Source organism: Delphinapterus leucas, chromosome 6 (genome assembly GCF_059928025.1).
Source record: "Delphinapterus leucas isolate spDelLeu-1000000601 "Yukka" chromosome 6, BTC_Dleu_Yukka2, whole genome shotgun sequence".
NCBI lineage: Eukaryota > Metazoa > Chordata > Mammalia > Artiodactyla > Monodontidae > Delphinapterus > Delphinapterus leucas.
Window position 1 is genome coordinate 30100286 of NC_143134.1, and position 11135 is coordinate 30111420.

At 37.9% G+C, this 11135-nt stretch overlaps 1 pseudogene; it reads left to right on the forward strand.

The window, feature by feature from the left end:
* Window positions 1–3705: 3705 nt before the first annotated feature.
* LOC149748884 (kelch-like protein 7) lies at window positions 3706–4932 on the forward strand (annotated as a pseudogene).
* The last annotated feature ends 6203 nt before the right edge of the window (window positions 4933–11135 follow it).

Sequence of the window (11135 nt, forward strand, 5' to 3'; positions counted from 1 at the left end):
ACTTTAAAGTAAAGACTGTTACAAGAGATAATGACACTACATAATGAACAAGGGATCAATCCAGGAAGAGCACATAGCAATTATAAATATATATGCACTCAACATAGGAGCACCTCAATACATAAGGCAACTGCTAACAGCTATATAAGAGGAAATTGACAGTAACACTGTAATAGTGGGGAACTTTAACACCTCACTTACACCAAAGGACAGATCATCCAGACAAAAAATTAATAAGGAAACACAAGCCTTAATGACACAATAGGCCAGATAGATTTAATTGATATTTTAGGACATTCCATCCTAAAATAGTAGATTACACTTTCTTCTCAAGTGCACACAGAACATTCTTCATGATAGATCACATCTTGGGTCACAAATCAAGCCTCAATAAATTTAAGAAAACCGATATCATACCAAACATCTTTGCCTATCACAATGCTATGAGATTAGAAATCAATTACAGGGAAAAGAATGTAAAAAGCACAAACACGTGGAGGCTAAACAATACATTACTAAATAACCAAGAGATCACTGAAGAAATCAAAGAGGAAATCAAAAAATGATGCAGCAAAAGCAGTTCTAAGAGGGAAGTTTATAGCAATACAATCCTACCTCAAGAAACAAGAAAAATCTCGAATAAACAATCTAACCTTACACCTAAAGGAACAAGAGAAAGAAGAACAAACAAAACCCAAAGTTAGTAGGAGGAAAGAAATCATAAAGGCCAGAGAAGAAATAAATGAAATAGCAACAAAGAAAACAATAGCAAAGACGAATAAAAGTAAAGTTGTTTCTTTGAGAAGATAAACAAAATTGATAAACCTTTAGCCAGACTCATCAAGAAAAAGAGGGAGAGGACTCAAATCAATAAAATTAGAAATGTAAAAGGAGAGGTTACAACAGACACCACAGAAATACAAAGCATCCTAAGAGACTACTACAAGCAACTCTATACCAATAAAATGGACAACCTGGAAGAAATGGACAAATTCTTAGAAAGGTATAACCTTCCAAGACTGATCCAGGAAGAAACAGAAAATATGAACAGAACAATCACAAGTAATGAAATTGAAACTGTGATTAAAAATCTTCCAACAAACAAGTCCAGGACCAGATGGCTTCACAGGTGAATTCTATCAAACATTTAGAGAAGAGCTAGCACCCATCCTTCTGAAACTCTTCCAAAAAATTGCAGAGGAAGGAACACTCCCAAATTCATTCCATGAGGTCACCATCACTCTGATACCAAAACCAAACAGAGATACTACAAAAAAAGAAAATTACAGACCAATATCACTGGTGAATATAGTTGCAAAAATCCTCAACAAAATATTAGCAAACAGAATCCAACAGCACATTAAAAGGATCATACACCATGATCAAGTGGGATTTACCCCAGGGATGCAAGGATTCTTCAATATATGCAAATCAACCAGTGTGATACACCATATTAACAAATTGAAAAATAAAAACCATATGATCAACTCAATAGATGCACAAAAAGCTTTTTACAAAATTCAACACTGACTTATGATAAAACCTCTCCAGAAAGTGGGCACAGAGGGAACCTAGCTCAACCTAATGAAGGCCATATACAACAAACCCACAGCAAACATCATTCTCAATGGTGAAAAACTGAAAGCATTTCCTCTAAAATCAGGAACAAGACAAGGATGTCCACTCTCATCACTCTTATTCAACATAGTTTGGGAAGTCCTAGCCATGGCAATCAGAGAAGAAAAAGAAATAAAAGGAATACAACTTGGAAAAGAAGAAGTAAAACTGTCATTGTTTGCATATGACATGATACTCTACATAGAGAATCCTAAAGATGCTACCAGAAAAGTACTAGAGCTAATCAATGAATTTGGTAAAGTTGCAGGATACAAAATTAATACACAGAAATCTCTTGCATTCCTATACACTAACAAAAAAAGATCAGAAAGAGAAATTAAGGAAACAGTCCCATTCACCATTGCAACAAAAAGAATAAAATACCTAGGAATAAACCTACCAAAGGAGGTAAGAGACCTGTACTCAGAAAACTATAAGACACTGATGAAAGAAATCAAAGATGACACAAACAGATGGAGAGATATATACCATGTTCTTGGATTGGAAGAATCAATACTGAAAATGACTATACTACCCAAAGCAATCTACAGAGTCAATGCAATCCCTATCAAATTACCAGTGGCATTTTTTACAGAGCTAGAACAAAAAAATCTTAAAATTTGTATGGAGACACAAAAGACCCCAAACAGCTAAAGCAATCTTGAGGGAAAAAAATGGAGCTGGAGGAATTAGGCACCCTGAATTCAGACTATACTACAAGGCTACAGTAATCAAGACAATGTGGTACTGGCACAAAAACAGAAATATAGATCAATGGAACAGTATAGAAAGTCCAAAGATAAACCCACACACCTATGGTCAACTAATCTATGACAAAGGATGCAAAGATATACAATGGAGGAAAGAAAGTCTCTTCAGTAAGAGGTGCTGGGAAAACTTGACAGCTACATGTAAAAGAATGAAATTAGACACTCCCTAACACCGTACACAAAAATAAACTCAAAATGGATTAAAGACCTAAATGTAAGACCAGACACTATAAAACTCTTAGAGGAAAACATAGGAAGAACACTCTTTGACATACATCACAGCAAAATCTTTTTTGATCCACCTCCTAGAGTAATGAGAACAAACCCCAAAATAAACAAATGGGACCTAATGAAACTTCAAAGGTTTTGCACAGCAAAGGAAACTACAAACTTGACAAAGTCTGTAGTTTCTCAAACCTTTCTCCCTGTTTTCTTCTAAAAGTTTTATAGTCTTAGCTCTTATGTTTAGGCCTTTGAGTTCTAATAAATTTTTTTAAGGTTTTTATTTATTTATTATTATTATTTGGTTACATTGGGTCTTCGTTGCAGTGTGTGGGCTTCTCATTTGCAGTGGCTTCTCTTGTTGCAGAGCACAGGCTTTACGCATGCGGGCTTCAGTAGTCATGGCACATGGGCTTAGCTGCTCCACGGCATGTGGAATCTTCCTAGACCAGGGATCGAACCCATGTCCCCTGCATTGGCAGGCAGATTCTTAACCACTGCACCACCAGGGAAGTCTCTCTGATAAATTTTTCCATATGATGTAAAGTAAGGGTCCAACTTCATTCTTTTATATGTGCATATCTTGTTTTCTCAGCACTATTTGTTGAAAAGATATTCCTTTCCTCATTGAGTTGTCTTGGAACCCCTGTCAGAACTCATTTGTCCTTATGTTCAAAGATATATTTCTGAGCTACCTATTCTATTTCATTGATCTGTCTTTATGCAAAAACCACAATGTTTTGATTACTGTAGCTTTGTAGTATATTTTGAAATCAGGAAGTGTGAGACCTCCAACTTTGTTCTGCTTTTTCAAGACTGTGCTGGCAGTGCAGGCTCCTCCTCTGGGCTCCACTTCTGCTGGAGATGGGAGATGCAGCCCAGCCAGCGACATTTCCTCCCTGTGAACTTCTAAGGGGGCCATCCGACCTTGTCCTACCACAGTGGCCAGGCCACCACCACCCACTCATTCGGGAGCAGGGTGTTGCAGCTGCAGTCCTGGCCTTGGTGTTTGGCAAGCAGAAGCCCCAGTGTGCCAGGATCATGCAGCCCCTCTCCCAGCCTGGCAAGCCCTGGGCATGAACCGTGCTGAGGGAGGATGGCAGCCTATGGGATGGAGAAGAGCAGCAAGAAGAAGACTGAGAAGAAACTTGCTGCTCGAGAAGAAGCTAAATTGTTGGCGGGCTTCATGTGCATCATGAATAACATGTGGAAACAGTGATTTAAATCCACCACGAACTGTAGTTGAATCTACAGTCTACCCAGGGATTTGTACCCAGGGTCAACTTGACATCATGCTGGGAGGTACTGATTACAGAACCTTGTTGACAAGCTACATAAATCCAAAGAAAATATTGTGTGATGTGATCCTTAAAGTCCAGCAAAGAAAGATACCTGCTCATCATGTTGTCCTTGCTGCAGCCAGTCATTTTTTTTAACTTAATATTCACAGCTAACATGCTTGAATCAACATCCTTTGAAGTAGAACTCAAAGATGCTGAACCTGACCATTATTGAACAACTTGTGGAATCTGCTTATACTACTAGAATTTCTGTGAATAGCAACAATGTTCAGTCTTTGTTAGATGCAGCAAACCAGTACCAGATTGAACCTGTGAAGAAAATGTGTGTTGATTTTTTTGAAAGAAGAAGTTGATGCTTCAAATTGTCTTGGTATAAGTGTGCTAGCAGAGGGTCTAGAGTGTCCTGAATTGAAAGTAACTGCAGATGACTTTATTCATCAGCATTTTACTGAAGTTTATAAAACTGATGAGTTTCTACAACTTGATGTCAAGTGAGTTACACATCTTCTCAACCAGGACACTCTGACTGTAAGAGCAGAGGGTCAGGTTTATGATGCTGCAGTCAGGTGGTTGAAATATGATGAACCTAAGTGCCAGCCATTTATGATTGACATCCTTGCTAAAGTCAGGTTTTGTCTTGCATCAAAGAATTTCTTAAGTAAAACAGTACAAGCTGAACCACTTATTCAAGACAATACTGAATGCTTTAAGATGGTAATAAGTGGAATGAGGTATCATCTCCTGTCTCCAGAGGATCGAGAAGAACTGGTAGAAGGCACAAGTCCCAGAAGAAAGAAACATGACTACTGCATTTGGAGGCTCCCAACCAGTCTTGTAGATATTTTAACCCAAAGTTGAAAAAACAAGATCAGTATTCTGCAGGACACTGGAAGTGAGACTGTAACTTCAGAATTCTTATTTGATATCTTACTTTGCTCTTATAAATGGCACATACTTAATGCTCTTCTGTATATTCAATCACAAGATTTTAGACTTCCAGTGGAAAATTTAAATAACTGAGGATATAATTACCAATGAAAACATCCTCATTCCATCCATTATTACTTATTCCCTAATGCTAATACCATTAGAATCCCATTACAATATTTATTAAATATTTCTATTAGAAGTACCAGCCTCTCCTTTCTTTCTTCTAAAAATTTCATCTTGAAAATTGTCACCATTTACTATTATTTAAATGTAATATTTTTATATAAATTGGTTGTCTTTATTATTTCTAATATTAAAACAATTGGGGAGGCTGATTTAATTATAAGTTATTCTTATTTACCTTGAATCTCCCAAGGCTAACACTATTTCATTATTCAAGTAGACTGCTTAATAATAAGTACTGTATAAGCATTGTTTTAAAATTCTTGAACTTAATATTTTCAGAGATGTTAAAATGGTTTTAACTATCATTAAATGGAACCCATTGATGTGTGTCCTATACTAGCCCCAAATGATTATTTTCACTGAATTGATCTCCTTCAAAGAGAACAATTTAAGCAGTACTACTTAACTGAATTACCTAGAATTAAGCCAATATTCCTATAAACTCTTACCTTTAGATATTCCTTGGATATCATTTGTGAGAGGCGGCAAATATTTGTATTAATGACTGACTGAAAAATGGTAAGAAAGAAAATCTTAACATTGTTTCTAGTAGATAAGTTGATAAAGTAGTAGATAAAGAAATCTTGCTTTGCTATACTGAACTGAAATGATATTGTTCTTGTCATGGTCCTTTCATGAAGCCTGCTCAATCTCCCCTTCCCCACCTGTACCTGTTTTTAAAGTTTTCAAGTGCTTAATGATTACTAAAAGAGTTATTTATCTGAATCCAGTGCTCTATTCTCTTAGAATTGGTTTTCTCAAACTGTAGCATGGGAATATTTTATAATATTGATGCCAAAATAAAAGTTGACTTAATTGAAAAAAAAAAAGACTGTGCTGGCTATCAGGCCCCTTGATATTCTGTCTGAATTTTTGGATGGATTTTTCTATTTTTGCATAACACACCACCGCGATTTTGACAAGGATTGCATTAAATCTGCAGATTGCTTTGGGAAGTATTAACATAGTAACTATATTAAGTCTTCCAATCCAAGTACACAGATGTCCTTTCATTTATTAAAAAATTTCTTTTGGTAACATTTTATAGTTTTCAATGTATAAGTTTTTCACCGCCTTGGTTAAGTTTATTCTGAAGTATTTTCTTCTTTTTGATGCTATCGTAAATGGAATTGTTTTCTTAACTTCCTTTTCAGGTTGCTTATTGCTGCTGTATAAAAACACAAATGATTTTTGTCTGTTGATTTTGTATCCTGCAACTTTGCTGAAAAAGTTGCAAAAAAACCCCAATTGTCTCTTTGAAGGAGATCAGTTTTTCATTGTGAGCGTGTGTGAGTGTGTGTGTAATCTTTAGAGTTTCCTACAGTATAAGATCATGTCATCTGTGAACACAGATAATTTTTCTGCTTCCTTTCCAATTATAATCAATTCCATTTCTTTTTCTTGCCCAATTGCCCAACTGCTTTGGCTAGGACTTTTAGTACTATACTGAATAAAAATGGTGAAAGCAGGCATCATTGTGTTGTTTCTCTAGTCAAGCCCTAGATTATGTGACTTTAGTATTCATTTATACTTCATCCATCCATTTATCAACCATTCACTGGGTTGGTGTTTCCTGAGATGTGATTGAGCAAGAACTTGTGCCAGCCAGAACTGAGATGCTGAAGGTGCAGGGATTCTTAGGGCAGCCTTTGCCCTTGGGGACCTCACAGCCTTCTCAGTAGAGAAAAGTGTGGCTGTGGAACGCTGCATTACCAGTCATTCACTAATCACTTCTCCACTCTTCGCAGAAAGATTGAAGAGCATCACCATACATGACTCAGGCATGGTCACATGACTTCCTCTGGCCAGTGAAATGTGAGCAGAGTTATGGGTGTCACTTCCTGAGAGAAGCTTGAAGGTGTGAGCATTGCCAGCACTGTTCTCTCTGCACAGGATCATGGACATAACAGGCTGCTCTGCTAACTGAGTCCCTGAGAGAAGACAACAGAGAGCAGAGTGCAGCTGACCTAGGGTTGATGTGTAGATAAAGTAAAGACCCACGAGACGTTGGGTCTTTTGTTACCACAGTATAATCTAGTCCATCCTGACAATACTGCACCAATCATGCAGATCTACTAGTAACAGAAGCAAAATTCTCTAGTCTCCTGGAACTAAAAATATCATTTATTTTTCTTGTTCTTGACCTGGCTTTCTGATAGAACTGGTCTGATATGTCTAAATACACAAACTCCTTTTGTTAAGGTGTAAATATCACTCAGATATCTAATTCAAACTTTATAGTGTTTTGAATTTTATACGTTCTATGCTCCAGTCAGTTAACATTACTGTCATAGGAGATGTGAATGCTTAGCATCAAATAATGGTTACTCTAAACTCTCAATTGGAAAATCTGAATTTGAAAAGCTGTTTCCTCTTGACCACACCTCTAAGTAAGTGTCTGATTCAGAGAGGGAAATACAGGACAAAGCTAACCTATAATCACAACTAACAGTATTAGATGGCAGCCTATAGACTCAGGGTAGGGAAATGTTCACATATAGTAGTATCAATCATTATTCATTATTCATATATTTTTATTAATTTATAGTATTATAGATTATATAACATTACAGATTATTATCAGTCAGTCCTCTATTATTCTCTATCCTTGAAAGGGAGGTTTTAGGCCAAGCTAGAGGTAGTCATACTCCCCCTAAATCCATGTTAACTCTTTAAACCCAGTATGCTTTGATGGTTTGGTAAAACTTGCAAGGAAAGCCAAATGGAAGCAGTAAAGTGTGCAATTTTGAAAAGTTCACACAAAAAGAACTCAACTTTTAAAACGAATTCTAAAAAATGACTTTTTATAGTAGATCATAGTAGATTAATATTGGACACCAGTTTTCATTAACTGCTGATAGGATTATATCTTTCCACTTCACACATTTGTATCATTCCAGATTTATGTCAACACTCTGTCTAGATGGGACCCAGTATCACCACCCTCGACTAACATTCAATGTTGAGAAGTGCCCTAAGGGAAGATCTTCTACTTCAAAATGTAATGTCATGGGGGCACAACTCCTCAGAGAAAACTCAAATTATAGTATGCCTCATTTTAAAAGTTGGAAAATATTCTCTCTCTTTTGCTACAATTGCAGATCCTTTATTTTTCTAGATATCTCTCTTTCCATCTCACCCCATCTCACCTCAAACAGCTTTGCTGTTGGTAAGGTGTAGTGCAGCTGACTTCATGTAATATCTTGTATGAGGAATAAAGGACTTAAAGGAAGGTCTAACCTGTAATATCACTGGGAGAATCAGAATGGAAATGCTTTTACACAAAATCATGTCTTAGTTTCCACTTTTTATAAAGAAGTATTTCAAAATATTTTTCTTAAGACAGATTGTTTGCATACCATTAAATTCAACCATTTAAAAATTAATTTTTTAGTAAATAATCTTTACAATTTAGTAATGTTTAGTAAATTTATGGGATTGTACTACATCACCACAATGTAGTTCTAAAATGTTTCTATCACCCTAAAAACCTTCCTTGGGCCCATTTGTAGTCAGTCCCCAATCACTGCCCACCTCCCATTGCCCCCCCTGCAGGCATCCACTGATCTGCTTCCTGTCTCAATATGTTTGCCTTTTCTGAACATTTCATATAAATAGAATCATTCTGTTGGTCTGCATGTCTGGCTTTTTTCTCTCAGTGTAGCAGTTTTGGGTTCACCTATGTTGTAGTGTGTATCAATAATTTATTCCTTTTTACTACAGAGTAGTATTTCATTCACCAATTGATGGACACCTGGGTTGTTTCCACTATTTGGCAATGATGAGTATTGATGTTATGAACATCTGTGCACAGGTCTTTTGTGGACATATATTTTCCTTCCTCTTGGGTAGATTCTAAGGAGTAGAATTGCTGGGTGCATAAGTCTATGTTTAACATTTTAAGAAACTGCCAAACTATCTTCCATAGTGTTGGCACCATTTTGCACTCCTGCTAGATTAAATTTTTATGAATGAGCTGCATGCCCTCTTAGCAAATGGTAATACCCTGCCCTGAGGATAGATGGGCCTTTGAGGCTGCCAGCAGGAGTGACCCAAAGATCAGCCAAAGCACAGGTCAAATGACTGGCAGAACCACTCAGTATGAATTTCTATAAAACCAGGCAACTCTCACCACACAAACCGACTGACAATCATAAGAAATTTCACCCAACATGTCAATTAACTCAGATATCTGGAAATACATTTACAGCCAGTTACTTCTGCTAAGACCATGAAGATACAAAACTGTCAAAATCAGAGGCTTAAGGGAAAATACAATTATTTTCCTGGTTGGGGTTTCTGACTGCAGTACTTGATCTACAAAACTCTGGGCTGAAGTTATGTGTGCACGTCATCTGAGGGGTCCATCAGTTGTACAAGGCCTGTCTGGAGAAATGGCAGCCCCCATCCATTCTTTTTCTATTTCTCACACCCCAGCAGCAATGAGTTTCAATTATTCCTTAGAATCAATTGGTTCTTTGAAATTTATAATACATTCACACCACATACGCACTTTCCAAACCCCAGTTCTCCCAATACAATTATAGTGTATTTCGGTTAGATTAACATTCAGTGTTTACATTATTTTGATTATGCAAATATTACTGAGAACTGACCCATGTAGTATGCTGCAATTAGTCTTCCTTTTCTGCCCCAACTCCTTAACATTCCTTGGAGATGAAAAGTTGCCTTTTTAATTTGTTTCGTATTCTTTGTACTTATCACGAGTAGTACCCCCAAGCCCCCATCAGCAGTCTGAACTGCCTCTCTCTGTGTCTGGTTTTACATTCCTGTACCGTGCTCTCCTGGCAGGTGGACTTTTTAGTTGTGGCTTGCAGTTTCCTTAGTTGCAGAACAGGGGCTCCTTAGTTGTGGTATGCGAACTCTTAGTTGTGGCATGCATGTGGGATCTAGTTCCCTGACAAGGGATCGAACCCGGGCCGGGCCTCCTGCATTGGGAGTGTGGAGTCTTAACCACTGTGCCACCAGGGAAGTCCACTGATACTGATTCTTTCTCTTTTTTATGGCCATGCTATGCAGGTTGTAGGATCTTTCTTCCCCGACCATGTATTGAACCCGGGCCCTCGGCAGTGAGAACGTAGACTGCTAACCACTGGACTGTCAGGGAATTCCCTGATCCTGATTCTTTTTTTTAAACATCTTTATTGGAGTAAAATTGCTTTACAATGTTGTGTTAGTTTCTGCTTTATAACAAAGTGAATCAGCTATACGTATACATATATCCCCATATCCCTTCCTTCTTGCGTCTCCCTCCCACCCTCCCTATCCCACCCCTCTAGGTGGACACGAAGCACCCAGCTGATCTCCCTGTGCTATGTGGCTGCTTCCCACTAGCTATCTACCTTACATTTGGTAGTGCATATATGTCCATGCCACTCTCTCACTTCGTCCCAGCTTACTCTCCCCCCCCAACCTGATTCTTTATATGTGACCTGTTTCTCTCTTTCTCTCTCCCACTGAGGCTTTTCCACACAGAATGGTCTCTTTGTACCTGAATCCTGGTCAGTCTCAGTATTTATGTGCTTCAGTTCTGGGAAATTTTGCTGTGTTATTTCATTCTCTCTTCTCATTTTCCCTTCCTTCCTTCCTTTCTTTTTCTCTCTCCTTTCTTCCTTCCTTCTTTCTTTCCTTCCTTCCTTCCTCCCCTCCCCTCCCCCCTCCTTTCTCCCCTCTATCTCTATCGCTTTTTTTCCTTCCTGCAACTCCTATAATTTGGCTAATGAATCTTCTGGTTTGGAGGTCTAATTTCTTATCTTTTCTACTTTCCATCATTTTGTAATTTTGTTTGGCTTTCTAGACATCCTCAATTTCATTCTCCAACCCCTGTATGAAATGGATTTTTAATTTCTGTTGTGTTTTAATTATCAAAAGGGAAGAGCAGGAGGCCTTTGCAGTGGCCTCACTGTGGGTACATTTCCCAGCCCAGCCTTTCCCCTGCTGTGCTCACTCTTATCTGCACCTGGTGTCTTAGGACAGACACCTCCACTCCACCTTCTCCAAAGCAAAAACAGCTTATCTTTGACAGGGTGGGCAGGAAGCTACAGCCTGGATGTGTGGTGTGGAGAAAAGACCTGGGATCCAACTACTT